Source organism: Akebia trifoliata, chromosome 7 (assembly GCF_017979445.1).
Source record: "Akebia trifoliata isolate Shusen 1 chromosome 7, ASM1797944v1, whole genome shotgun sequence".
Taxonomy (NCBI): domain Eukaryota; kingdom Viridiplantae; phylum Streptophyta; class Magnoliopsida; order Ranunculales; family Lardizabalaceae; genus Akebia; species Akebia trifoliata.
Genome location: NC_141381.1, coordinates 17,223,127 through 17,235,145, shown reverse-complemented (window position 1 = coordinate 17,235,145; position 12,019 = coordinate 17,223,127). Strand labels below are relative to the sequence as shown.

The following is a 12,019-nucleotide window of genomic DNA, read 5'->3' as shown; positions in this document are numbered from 1 at the left end:
TGTTGCTCACCACCCACTATCAATTACACACCATCACTTAAAAATTCCCTCTTTATTCTATTTAGATGATTATACTCCAAAAATAATTTAAAAAATTGTTGCACTCCTTTTTAAATTTTTTTTTGGTTCTTCCTCAATTATGACTAACAAAAATTATTGTTAATTCAATAATTTTTGCAAGAAATATTTTATCATTTTAAAATCATATTTACAAATTACCTTTCCTTAAAAGACAAAAGTTCATATTAATTTCTAAACAAAGATTATAAAATTAATACCTTAATTAAGTTTGAGTCAAAGAGAACTCGAGCAAAATCCATCGCAAAACATGAGTAAGGTAGAGCATGCGAATAAAATACAAAACTACAAGTTAAAATTATGGTTATACCCAAAAAGATTAGGTATTGGAGTGCATGCAGTAAGTTAAAATAGAGGTTCTAAAAAAATAAAGGATTTTTAAGATTGGTGTACAACCAGCAATTAGTGGCGTGCAATTAGTTGGTCCCTTTTTTTAAAAAAAAATGCGATAGATGTCGAGCGAGGGAAATCAAAGAGAGGAACTCATAAATTTCGTCTCCGTCGCGCTCAAAAATTCATCTCTCCTCTCCCTCTCTTCTTCTCACCATCTTTCTCTATTGTGCATTATATCTCATTATCTCTCTCTCATCTTCACTTGTTGAAGACAGTTTTAGTAAGTTTTTCTTCAGATTTTGATTTGTTTTCTTTGTCATAGTCGTGGATTTGGTTGTTTTTGTTCTCGATTTCGGTATTTTCGATTTGATTGTTATATTTGTAAAATTATTTACTTAAAATGACAGAATTGTTTTTATGGTAATTCGAGGTTACCAGGCCTCCTTCTCAGACTCTGTAATTGAATAATAGCAAACATAAATAGGCCAGGTAATAATTGACCATTACACAACATGGGCATAGCCCATTAACTAGGAAGTTAAATAACTGACCCAACAAACTCATACAATTTAACTGACCCATAACTAACCCAACTGACTCATACCATTACAGAAACAAACTACCTAACAAAGGGACCACGTGGCCCATTACATACGATCAAATAAAGGACTCCAACACTTAAAATAAAACAACATAGTTTGAAACAACCAAACAATGCATCAAATAATCTGGACTTCGAATTCTAGCTCATAACAAAACTCCCCTTGTTAGAAAACCTTGTCCTCAAGGTTAGGAAAACGACGCCTTAGAATGTCAAGATCTTCCCAAGTCGCATCTCCCTCATTGGTTCCACTCCACTGCACTAAGACCTCAACTCCGGCAGTGTTTCCTTTCCTCTTCAGCCTTCGTTGAAGTACCTTCTCAGGTTCTGGTTCAAGAGATCCCTCAGGCGTGAGAATTGGTAGAGTAGTGTAAGCTTGAATTCCGTCTCCTAGCTTTTTCTTGAGACATGATATGTGAAATACGGGATAGATCTTAGCTTCGGGAGGAAGATCTAGTTCGTAAGCCACTTTACCCACCTTGCGATTAACTCTGAAGGGTCCAAAATACCTTGGTGCAATCTTCAAATTTCTTCGCATTGCTAAGGTCATTTGTCTGTAAGGTCGTAACCTGAGGTATACAAGGTCTCCAATCTCGAGTTCCTGAGTTCTTCTTTTCTTATCAGCAAAATGTTTCATTTTCGATTGTACTTCTTGTAGGTTTTCCTTGATGAGCTGGCTATAAACTCACGGCTTCGTAGCTCTTCATCCACAGCTTGAACTTTGGTAGCTCCTGACTCGTATGGTAGCATTCGAGGAGGAGGCTGACCATAGACAGCTTCAAAAGGGGATACCTTTGTTGATGTATGGATTGATGTATTGTAAGAATACTCAGCTAAAGGTAACCACTTAACCCAGTCTTTTGGTCTGTCGCTTGAAAAGCACCTGAGATAATACTCGAGCACTTTGTTCATGGATTCTGTTTGTCCATCCGTTTGAGGATGATAAGCTGTACTGAGTAACAGATCTGTTCCAGATAACCTGAACATTTCTTTCCAAAAATTGCTAGTGAACACAGGATCTCGATCACTTACTATGGTTAGTGGTAAACCATGTAATTTAAAAACATTGTCCATGAACACCTAGCCACGGTTAAAGTTGTGTATGGATGAGTAATAGGCATAAAGTGAGAATATTTACTTAACCTGTCCACCACCACAAAAATTATTGTCTTGCCTCCTGAAGGAGGTAATCCTTCAATAAACTCCATGTTGATGTCTTCCCAGTTCTTGGCAGGAATGGGCAAATGCTGGAGCAATCCTGATGGAAGGAGGGCTTCCACTTTGCTTCTTTGGCATACATCATACTCTTTGATGTATTTCCGAACATCATTTCTTTGGCTAGGCCAATAAAACTCCTTTTTTTATTCTTGCTTGTGTTTTTTGTACTCCCGTGTGGCCTCCTAATGGACTGTTGTGGAATTGATGCAGGATCTGCTGCTGGAAGGGCACCAATGACCCAAGATGTAGCCTACCCTTGTAAAAGAGTAGCTCATTCCGGAGTTGGTAACGAGATTGGTCCATGTCTCCATGATGGTAGTGGCTAATCAGCTGCTACAACATGGGGTCCTGTTGGTAAGCTTTCTTTAACTCTTGCATCCATTGTGCTTGGACTATGCTGACTGCTTGGATTTGGATTTGGTGTTGTTTTGATTTCTGGTTGGATATTGCTGTGGAGGATGGGTTTGTGCTGAGATTTTTGGTAGATGGGTTGGAGTTGGTAATTTCTGGTTGGTCTGTGTTTATGGATGGTATTTGGGTACTGTTTGGGTTTGTACTCTCGGGGTAATGTACCCTGGAGAGTGCATCAGCCACTGCATTATTTTTTCCACTCTTATACTCGATTGTAAAGTCATAACCAAGCAGTTTAGAGATCCACTTCTGTTGTGAGGGAGTTCCCACCCTTTGTTCCAGCAAATATTTGAGTGCTTGCTGGTCGGTGGGTATTTTGAAGGACTGTCCCAATAGGTAGTGTCTCCATTTCCTCACTGCCATCACCAAGGCTAGTAATTCCTTCTCATAGGTAGATAAAGTCAGATTCGTCCCTTTTAAAGCCTGACTAAAATAGGCTAGGGACTGCCCTTCTTGCATCAGCACTGCTCCCAAAGCTTCTCCTGAAGCATCGCATTCCACCATAAACGTTTTAATAAAATTAGGTAATCTGAGCACAGGGGTACTTACCATAGCCTCTTTTAATTCCTCAAATGCTGCTTGTGCCTTATCATTCCAAGAAAAAACATTTTTTCTAAGAAGACAGGTAAGAGGGGTCGCGATTGCTCCATATCCTTTGATAAATTTCCTGTAGTATCCTGTTAATCCTAAAAAACCTCTTAAAGCTTTGAGATTTTTAGGAGTTGGCCATTCTTGCATAGCAGCCAATTTTTGGGAACCAGCTTTGACCCCTTCCTTAGAAATAAGATGCCCCAAATAATTGACTTCCTTGCTACCAAAAACACACTTGGACAGCTTGGCAAAAAATATGTTCGCTTCTAGTATCTCCAAAACCCGTGTAAGATGTTCTATATGGTCCTGCATTGACTTGCTGTATATTAAAATATCGTCAAAGAATACCAGCACAAACTTCCTCAAATAAGGCCTAAACATTTCATTCATCACCCCTTGGAAAGTCGATGGAGCATTAGTAAGCCCAAAAGGCATCACTAAAAACTCATAATGACCCTCATGCGTGCGAAAGGCAGTTTTAGGGATGTCATCAGGATGCATTCTTATCTGATGATATCCTGACCTTAAATCCAGCTTTGAAAAAATTTCAGCACCCCCTAATTCATCAAGTAACTCATCAATATTAGGGATAGGGTACTTATCTTTGATGGTATCCTTATTGAGAGCACGGTAGTCCACACACATCCTCCAACTTCCATCAACCTTCCTTACAAGTAACACGGGTGAAGAATAGGGACTTTGGCTGCTCCGTTTGCTGCCATTCTTGATCAGATCAGCCACTAGTTTCTCTATCTCCTCCTTTTGGTAATACGGATACCTGTATGGTCTTACAGATGTAGGTTTACAGCCCTCCTGTAATTTTTTTTATGATCAAAAATCCTGGGAGGTGGCAGCCCTTTTGGTTCAACAAACACCCCTTTGAATCTGTCCAAAAGTTGCTGTACTGTTTCCGGAATGCTAGGAGTGAGACTTGCAGCATTTCCTTCCATAATTTGCAGCCATATTCTTTTTGTTGTTCCCTTCTTGAGGTCGCCAATGTCATCTTCCTCAGTCACATTTATTGCTGGTCTCTTGATTCCCTGCAACTCTACAGCTTTTTCATCACACTGGAATCGCATAGTTAGATCAGAAAAATTCCATAAAACTGACCCCAATCCTCTTAGCGAATTAACACCCAAAACTAAGTCACAACCCCCAAGAGTCAACACATATAAATTAGCCTTACATGTGTAATCTTGTAGTTTTAAAGGAACTGCCTTACAATAACCAAGGCAAGGAAGAGTGGCACCATTAGCCACCTGAACTGTTAAGTGGCTCTCTTCCCTTGACAGATTGGCCTTCCTTGCTATATTTGGATCTATAAAACTATGAGTGCTTCCTGTGTCAATCAAGACCAAGACTTGGTGGTGATTAAGTTCAGCAAACAATCTCATAGTTTTAGGGGCTAAAGATCTAGCAATAGCATGCAAGGTGATTCCTAACAATGTACCCACTTCCTCGTCATTAGTTTCTATCACAGCCAAAGTACCTTCCTCATTTTCTGGTTCCTCGGTTTCCTCTCTCCCTCTCCCTCCATTCCTTCTAAAAGGTAAATCTTGGGTTTAGTACATTTATGTCCGAAATGATACTTCTCATGACAAAACCAACATAAACCTTTTTCCTTCCTTTCTTGCATTTGGGTAGGAGAGAGTCTTTTGATGGGAAAGCTGGTTTTTTAAGGATTATTAAAGGTTTGAGGTCTCGGGTTGGGTCTATTTGGAGGTGCTGGAAGTCTTAAAATAGGGGCTGGTACATGCAATTTAGGCTGGTTGTTTAGGTTGATATTTTGGTAGTTTTGGAACTTGTTTGGATTTGACCTTACACGCCTAAGCACTTATTCCTCCTGTAACCTAGCCAAACCGAAGGCTGCTGAAAGTGTAGATGGCTGAAACATGGTGACAGTGATCCTCAAATCATCCCTAAGGCCGCTGAGAAAGGTACTAATTCGAAACTCTTCAGATAATCCAGTTATTTTATTAGATAGCATTTCAAATTGTGTCTGATATGCTTCTACAGTCCCATTTTGCCTTAATGTAGTAAATTCCCCTATAGGATCCTCATAGGCTAAGGGTCCAAATCTCACTTCTAAGGCTGCAATAAAATCTTCCCAAAATTGGACTGGGCTGGACTCTTTTAACCAACTATACCATGATAAGGCCTTCCCTTCCATATGGAAAAAAGCTATTTGAAGCATTTGGTCATCAGGTGTTTTGTAATACTCAAAAAATTGTTGTGCCTTTTGAATCCATTCATCCGGATCAGTACCATCAAATTTAGGAAAATCCAACCTTAAGGACCTAACTTGAATTCCCCCATTTCCCTCAAATAAAGGATTGTTACTGACCTGAGAGTTGGAGGAACCTTCCCTAGATGCCAGATTATTGATCTGTTTAAGTACTGCGGCTAAGATCTCCTTCTGTCGCTCCTGTTCTTCACACAGGTAGGTGTTCTCTTCTTTCAATGCTGCCAAAGCTTCAGTCATCTACGCATGCCTAGTACCTTCAGCCATTGTCGCAGAACCAAGGCTCTGATACCACTGTTATATTTGTAAAATTATTTACTCAAAAGGACAGAATTGTTTTTATGGTAATTCGAGGTTACCAGGCCTCCTTCTCAGACTCTATAATTGAATAAAATGCTTCTCCTTTTGATTGAATAATAACAAACATAACTAGGCCAGGTGATAACTGACCATTACACAACATGGGCATAGCCCATTAACTAGGAAGTTAAATAACTGACTCAACAAACTCATACAATTTAACTGACCCATAACTAACCCAACTGACTCATACCATTACAGAAACAAACTACCTAGTAAAGGGACCACGTGGCCCATTAGATACGATCAAACAAAGGACTCCAACACTTAAAATAAAACAGCATAGTTTGAAACAACCAAACAATGCATTAAATAATCTGGACTTCGAATTCTAGCTCATAACATTGATCTACGTGGAAACCACTTGTAAATTAGGGTTTGTCTTTATCTTTTGACGATCTGCTCTGTCTTCTTTATGTTGATTTCTTTTATTATGTGTTGATTTAGTTGTTAATTGTTATTTGTGTTTGCTTTTGGTTTTTGATGTCTCTTGTTCTTGGGTTTCTCGTTCAGATTGCTTTATTTATTAACTTACTCTCAATAGTTGAGGACCTGTGTGGATTCCTTCAAAAAGTAAGAAGAAAATAGCATAAAAATCTACAACACGTGGTGGTTGTGGATCGTATCTTGATCAGCCCTTTTTTTTCCAACATGTTTGTTAATATCTAAAGATCGATAAATTGGCATCCATTTAATCTTTAGGGATTTCGTAACTTTGAATGCTAATTGTTAAATCTGTTCTGGAAATGTTGGGCGATGGTGGTGCTAGTCATAGTGGTGGCTGTTGTGGTGGTGGTGTGATGGTGGCATTGATGGTGGCAGTGGTAGTTATGGTACATCCCCATTATTAATTTATGTATTCACAAGCAAGCTTCAGGTGTCAAATATATGGGTTTTTTCCCAATCAGATTTTAGCAATCACATATTGGACAGAGTTTGTGTTTGCAGCCTAGGATCAATACCAGAAATGGAATTGGACATGTTATTATACATTGGTTGGTTGATACATGGATATAATTGCACAATTTTGAGGGAAACTTACTTATTTCGATATGTAAGGCATCATCAACATGGAAGATTACAAGCTAGGATTGGATGGGTTGCAGAGAACACAGATCTTTAATTAAGCACTTTATATCTTATTTATTAGTTTGAGATATGCTTAAGGTCCTTATTGTTCATTTGTAACATTGGAATTCAAAAGCACTTGATAACTTGGTCCCTTTTCACACCAACCAAGGCTCACTTGACTTGTTTTGAGTCCCTTGTTATCGTATTCCTATCCTAGACCTTAATCTCATGTTCTTAGAGTAAAACTTATGGAATAGATCACAATGAATGACAAACATTAGCATATAATTTGTATTGTAGTGTATTGAGTATATTCTTGATTACAATGCAATGAGTATAGAAAGAGATTCAAAATGAGAGGGAGATAGCTTGATTATGAGAGTTGCTAAGAGGAAACCAACACTGTCCACTCTCTATATTGCTAGTGATTTTGCAGACATGTTGATTCAGTCATTTGACTTACGTGAAAGTAATTCAAACCTATTTTTTTTTCATTTTAAATTTGATTGATTTCTAAGCCCTGTACACTTGGTTGATTAAACCGATTTTAGTGAGAAGATACACCCATAGGAAACAAGATTTTTTATTTATTTTTTGTTCATAAAGGCAAATTGGTAAAAAATGCATTTAAATTTTCAAAAACAATGAGCAAACATACAAGTACCTACACTTATAAAATAGCTATAATTGCTCTATTGCATGGGTACAACCTACAACCAGGGTGGTAGAATTTTTCTTACAACTCTTATTAGAGTTTTGACCCATAATGCCATTTTGAAGTTGTATGCATTATTATCTTATTTTATTAATTCAAGGATGAGTTCATTTAGTACAATGTGAGCATAATAAATACCAGTGTTAAACATTTATTTCATTGAAACTGAATGAAATTATTTTCATTGTCTCTGCTTCAATCTGATTTCAAATGGTGGATTATTGGTTTTCTATGGGTGCACATAATAAGGTGACTTAGTATTATAGCAGCCACTTAATTAGGCTTTCCTTTATCTTGGTCTACCTCTTATTGAACATAGTCTTAACTTTATTCCATTTTGTTTAGAATCAGAATCTCATTGATGAGATGCCCCTTTAGGGTTCTTCCTTCATTTCATGAGCTCTTCCTTTACATATCTAATGGGGATGAAAGCTCTAGCTAGTTGTGTTCTTTTAGCCAAACAAAGGACTATTTCTTCCTTTGTTTTTAAAATTTATTTGGGAAGAACAAAGTTAGGGAGAGAGTTACTGGGCTGCTACCTCACTTCTATTAGAAATGGGTTGACGTGTTGTATTAGGACGTCTGTCGGCATTTGGCATTTGTTGTGATTGATAAGATTTAAATTTCATAATAATGCAGAAGCGCGCTTCCACTTTTGTCGACTACACATTCTATGAGAATCAGCTTGTCAATATAGTTGTAGTTGTGGATGAAACACTCCATTGTTATTTAAGATGTGTGTTGATCATTACTAGTGTCGTTCCAATCCTTCAACCCACATAAATCATTTTGTATGTGCATTTTTTTTTTCTTGAAGGGGAGGAGGTGGATTTGGTTTAGGGTGCCTTGTTTTTATCAACATGGCTGTAATGATGCATAAGGAGTCTGTGTCAAGGGTCTGTGGGAGTTTACTTTTTTTCGTTATTTAGACCTTGCTTCCCTTCATAGAAAAAATGGAGGTGTTGGTTATCAGTCACATTGTCCCAGTCCTTACACTTGAATTGTTTTGGTTATGTGCATGGGAGATGAGGATATAGGGTATTGTCTATTGTTTTGATAGAGAAGAGGTGAATAGGGCGTACATTTATCTTATTTTGATATTGTATTTATTTTTTGAAATGTATTTGTTATGTAGATGACCACTACAATCTGTAGTGATGGGGCTATAACATCTGTACTTGTTACCATTCTTCATTGGTCCTCATGTAGAACTTTACCTTTGGATGGAGATGTTAGATATCTGTTCCTGTTTGTTTCTTCTCATCAAATTTCTTTGTTGTTTACTTCTTATAACCAATTAACCAACTTAAATGAACCATAACTAGGTCCTAGTACCACACATGGTTCTTTAATTATTGGCATCCAATTTGGCTTAAACTAACTTTAGTTCAGTTACTTGTGTTACTATTTTCAGTTATTGCTCTTAAATGTGTGTGCACAAATGCGGTTGTGTGAGTTTGTATGCTTGTAAATGTGTTTAAGATATGTCAACTATGCAGCTATTAACAAGGCATTGATGGCTGAAGTCCAACGATTAAAGTTGATTAGTGCAGAAATGGGAGGGGAAGTTTGATTTGCATAGAATAATGTCATTAATGTCTGATTTGCATCTGTACTAAGTGTAGGGTTCAGTTTTTCAATGACATTTAGGTAATAATATACTAGTTGTTTCCATGTGCACTCATTTTGTTGGAATGCTATTTGAATCTCACTGATGGTCGCTTCTTCAATCTATAAGTAATCCATCCACAACATGCATACATAACAATTACACCAAATTGAATTAAGAATTTTAATTTGTGTTGCGACCCCTAAAAAAGAACATAAATAGGTGATAAATTTGAGTACCATACCTTCAATGAAGTTGAAATTTTAGAAAATTCATCTCTTTGGCTCAAGATTTTCGTCTCAGATCTAAATCTGAAATTTTGAATTGGAGATCATCAATAGGTTCTGTTAACATACAATGCATAGAGTAAGTGAGAATATTTATGGGTACTTAGTTTCAATGTTCGTTAACAAATAGGAAATAAGCTTGATATTGCTAGTGGGATTGACATCATTACCTCTTTTGTACCCCTTTGATTCATAGAGGAAAAGAATTGCTATAACTACTGGCCCTGTTATAATGTTAACTATTACGTGTGAGCAAGAAAATAAGATAGTCAACTTTATGATTTTGTGCTAGTGATTTTTAATGGTAATAGACCCCTTTGATATTTTAATGCTACACTCAATCACTAGAGGAAATCACTCTTTGCTAATTTCAAGTCCCTATTGATAGTGTCATATCCTCAATATTTTTAATTGGAAACATGTATCGGGATGGATTCTAAGGCTATGTAGGAGTAGTTCTATTGCTAACGTCAACTCTTTCTAGGATCAAACTCTTATTTGAGTATGCTGGAAACAGGAGAAATAAATGAGTTTTTGTTCTTGTTAGTAGTTAAAATATATTAGCACCCAATGCAGGAACAGGTTCATTTTTGAATTGGTAATCGATTTTATTCTTTCCTTAATAGTAATAGAATGTAGTGTGTAATGGTGTTTGATTCATCCCTTATTTGAAGCATGATTGTATTCTGCATTGGTACAATCTGATGTTTACATGAGTGAAAGGATTAAACGGCTCTGCACAGTAGCAGAACTCGATACATGTATGTTCCCATGTGTCTGAAGTGGTAGAACCGGGTGTGAGTATGATCAGGTGTGTTTATGTGTACCCTGATCAAACTCTTCCATGGAGGGTTGTAATGGTTGAATGATTAGGTATGGTTTGTTTCTAGCCAACCTACTCTTAGTTAATGGTTTAATAACTTAAACCACACAAGTTGTACACCTTGTGTTAGTGCCTGAATTAAGACATGACGTCTCTTTGAGTAAGGGAAGTGTTTATACTTTTAGCTTGATATTCTAATAGTATGAAACAATAAAAATCACGGTTTGTGTAGAATTTCACACTAAATAATAATTTGTACCTTTATAAAAAGAAAATCACTAATAAATCATCATTTGTATAAATAAAACACTCTCAAATTGAACTCACTATGCAAAAAATTGGAAAATTCTACAGGAAAATTCGACGGGCCAAGGCCCATGAATTTTAGAAATCAAAATTGAACAGCCTAGAACCGTCATAATTTGTGATGTTCCCTAGATTCGACAACCACCACATTTCTCGCATCCTGATTTCAACCAGTGGAAGAAAAAAATTCGACAATGAAAAATTTGACACCATGGTCCGACAAATTTTTCGAAATGCCATGGTCTTAGGCCGTCGAATATGAGCTTTTTTCACGTTGTTACTCTTCAAACTCTTGGCAAATTAATGATCAAAAATACATTGAGACTTTTCTCTTCATTGCAATATAATTGAAAATCATTGTAATCAGAAATTCCTATTCAAAATTAGTTTGAAGGAATTTAGCACCCACAAAGTATCACGCAATGGGATTGTAGTTTTCCACTTATTTCTGCTCAATTCTATGAGAAAGTTATATAGTCACCATGAGGAGTTGTTACTATCTTAAATCCATTCGTGTTAATTTTAAGTTTTTGTGATTCATGGATGTTGGTAAATTTCATTTCCTTTGTAACAGGTTTTTTAACTGCCCCTTTCAAATTATCCTTCATAAATTGATCGATGGTTTCGTATTTTTTGTATCTTATATATAAATGGGGTCGGATCATGGGACATATGTAAAAACAATGTTTTTTCAAAATATGGGTTAGAAATTTCAGACTAAGCTGATTTTGTGTGAGGATGGTTTCTATGATGAGAAGATCATCCTCACAAAAAATCATCTCAATCTGAAACTTCGAAGTCCATTAAAAGTGGTTTACAAATTATTGGTAAAAAGTTGACGGTCCACATTCTAAATCACTTTTGATGGGGTTAGAAGTTTCAAACTGGACTTTTTTTTTTGGATGATCTTCTCATCATAGATCCCCACCGAAGGAACCACTCCAGATCTCAAGTATCCTAAGAATTGTGTCTAATCGTTGATCTCAAAAACCCTAAGGTGCTTTGGTAAAAAAACCCTACGAACTAAGCTCCGAGGTGGTTTTTTTTTTCTATATTTTTTAGTTTATTATTTTTCCATAATTTTTTTTTCTTTTGTTTCTATTTTATCACCCACTGTTTATATTCATCTCATTTTGGTTGAGTGTCATAGATTCAATTGGATTTGAATTGGATTCATCAATTTTACTAGAAAATTTGATTTGATATGTGGATCTTCTCTTCTCAAAGGGAAGAAGGTTTCTAATTTTGGAGTTCATAGCCAAATTGATTATGTAAAATTATGAAAAAAATGAACAGGGTATTCATTCTATGAAAATCTTTTGCATTGTAGAAAACCCTACCAATAGATAAATTTAGGTGGGTAGGTTATGGCTT

General features: G+C 36.5%; 1 long non-coding RNA gene across 3 annotated transcripts in view; it reads left to right on the top strand.

The window, feature by feature from the left end:
- Nucleotides 1–549: 549 nt before the first annotated feature.
- The window catches only part of LOC147398288 (uncharacterized), a 29,405-nt gene continuing 17,935 nt past the window's right edge, over nucleotides 550–12,019 (top strand). For all 3 annotated transcript variants that reach the window (XR_015179814.1, XR_015179812.1, XR_015179813.1), the window contains exon 1: nucleotides 550–691. This is a non-coding gene — a long non-coding RNA (uncharacterized LOC147398288). The remainder of the gene's footprint in view (nucleotides 692–12,019) is intronic.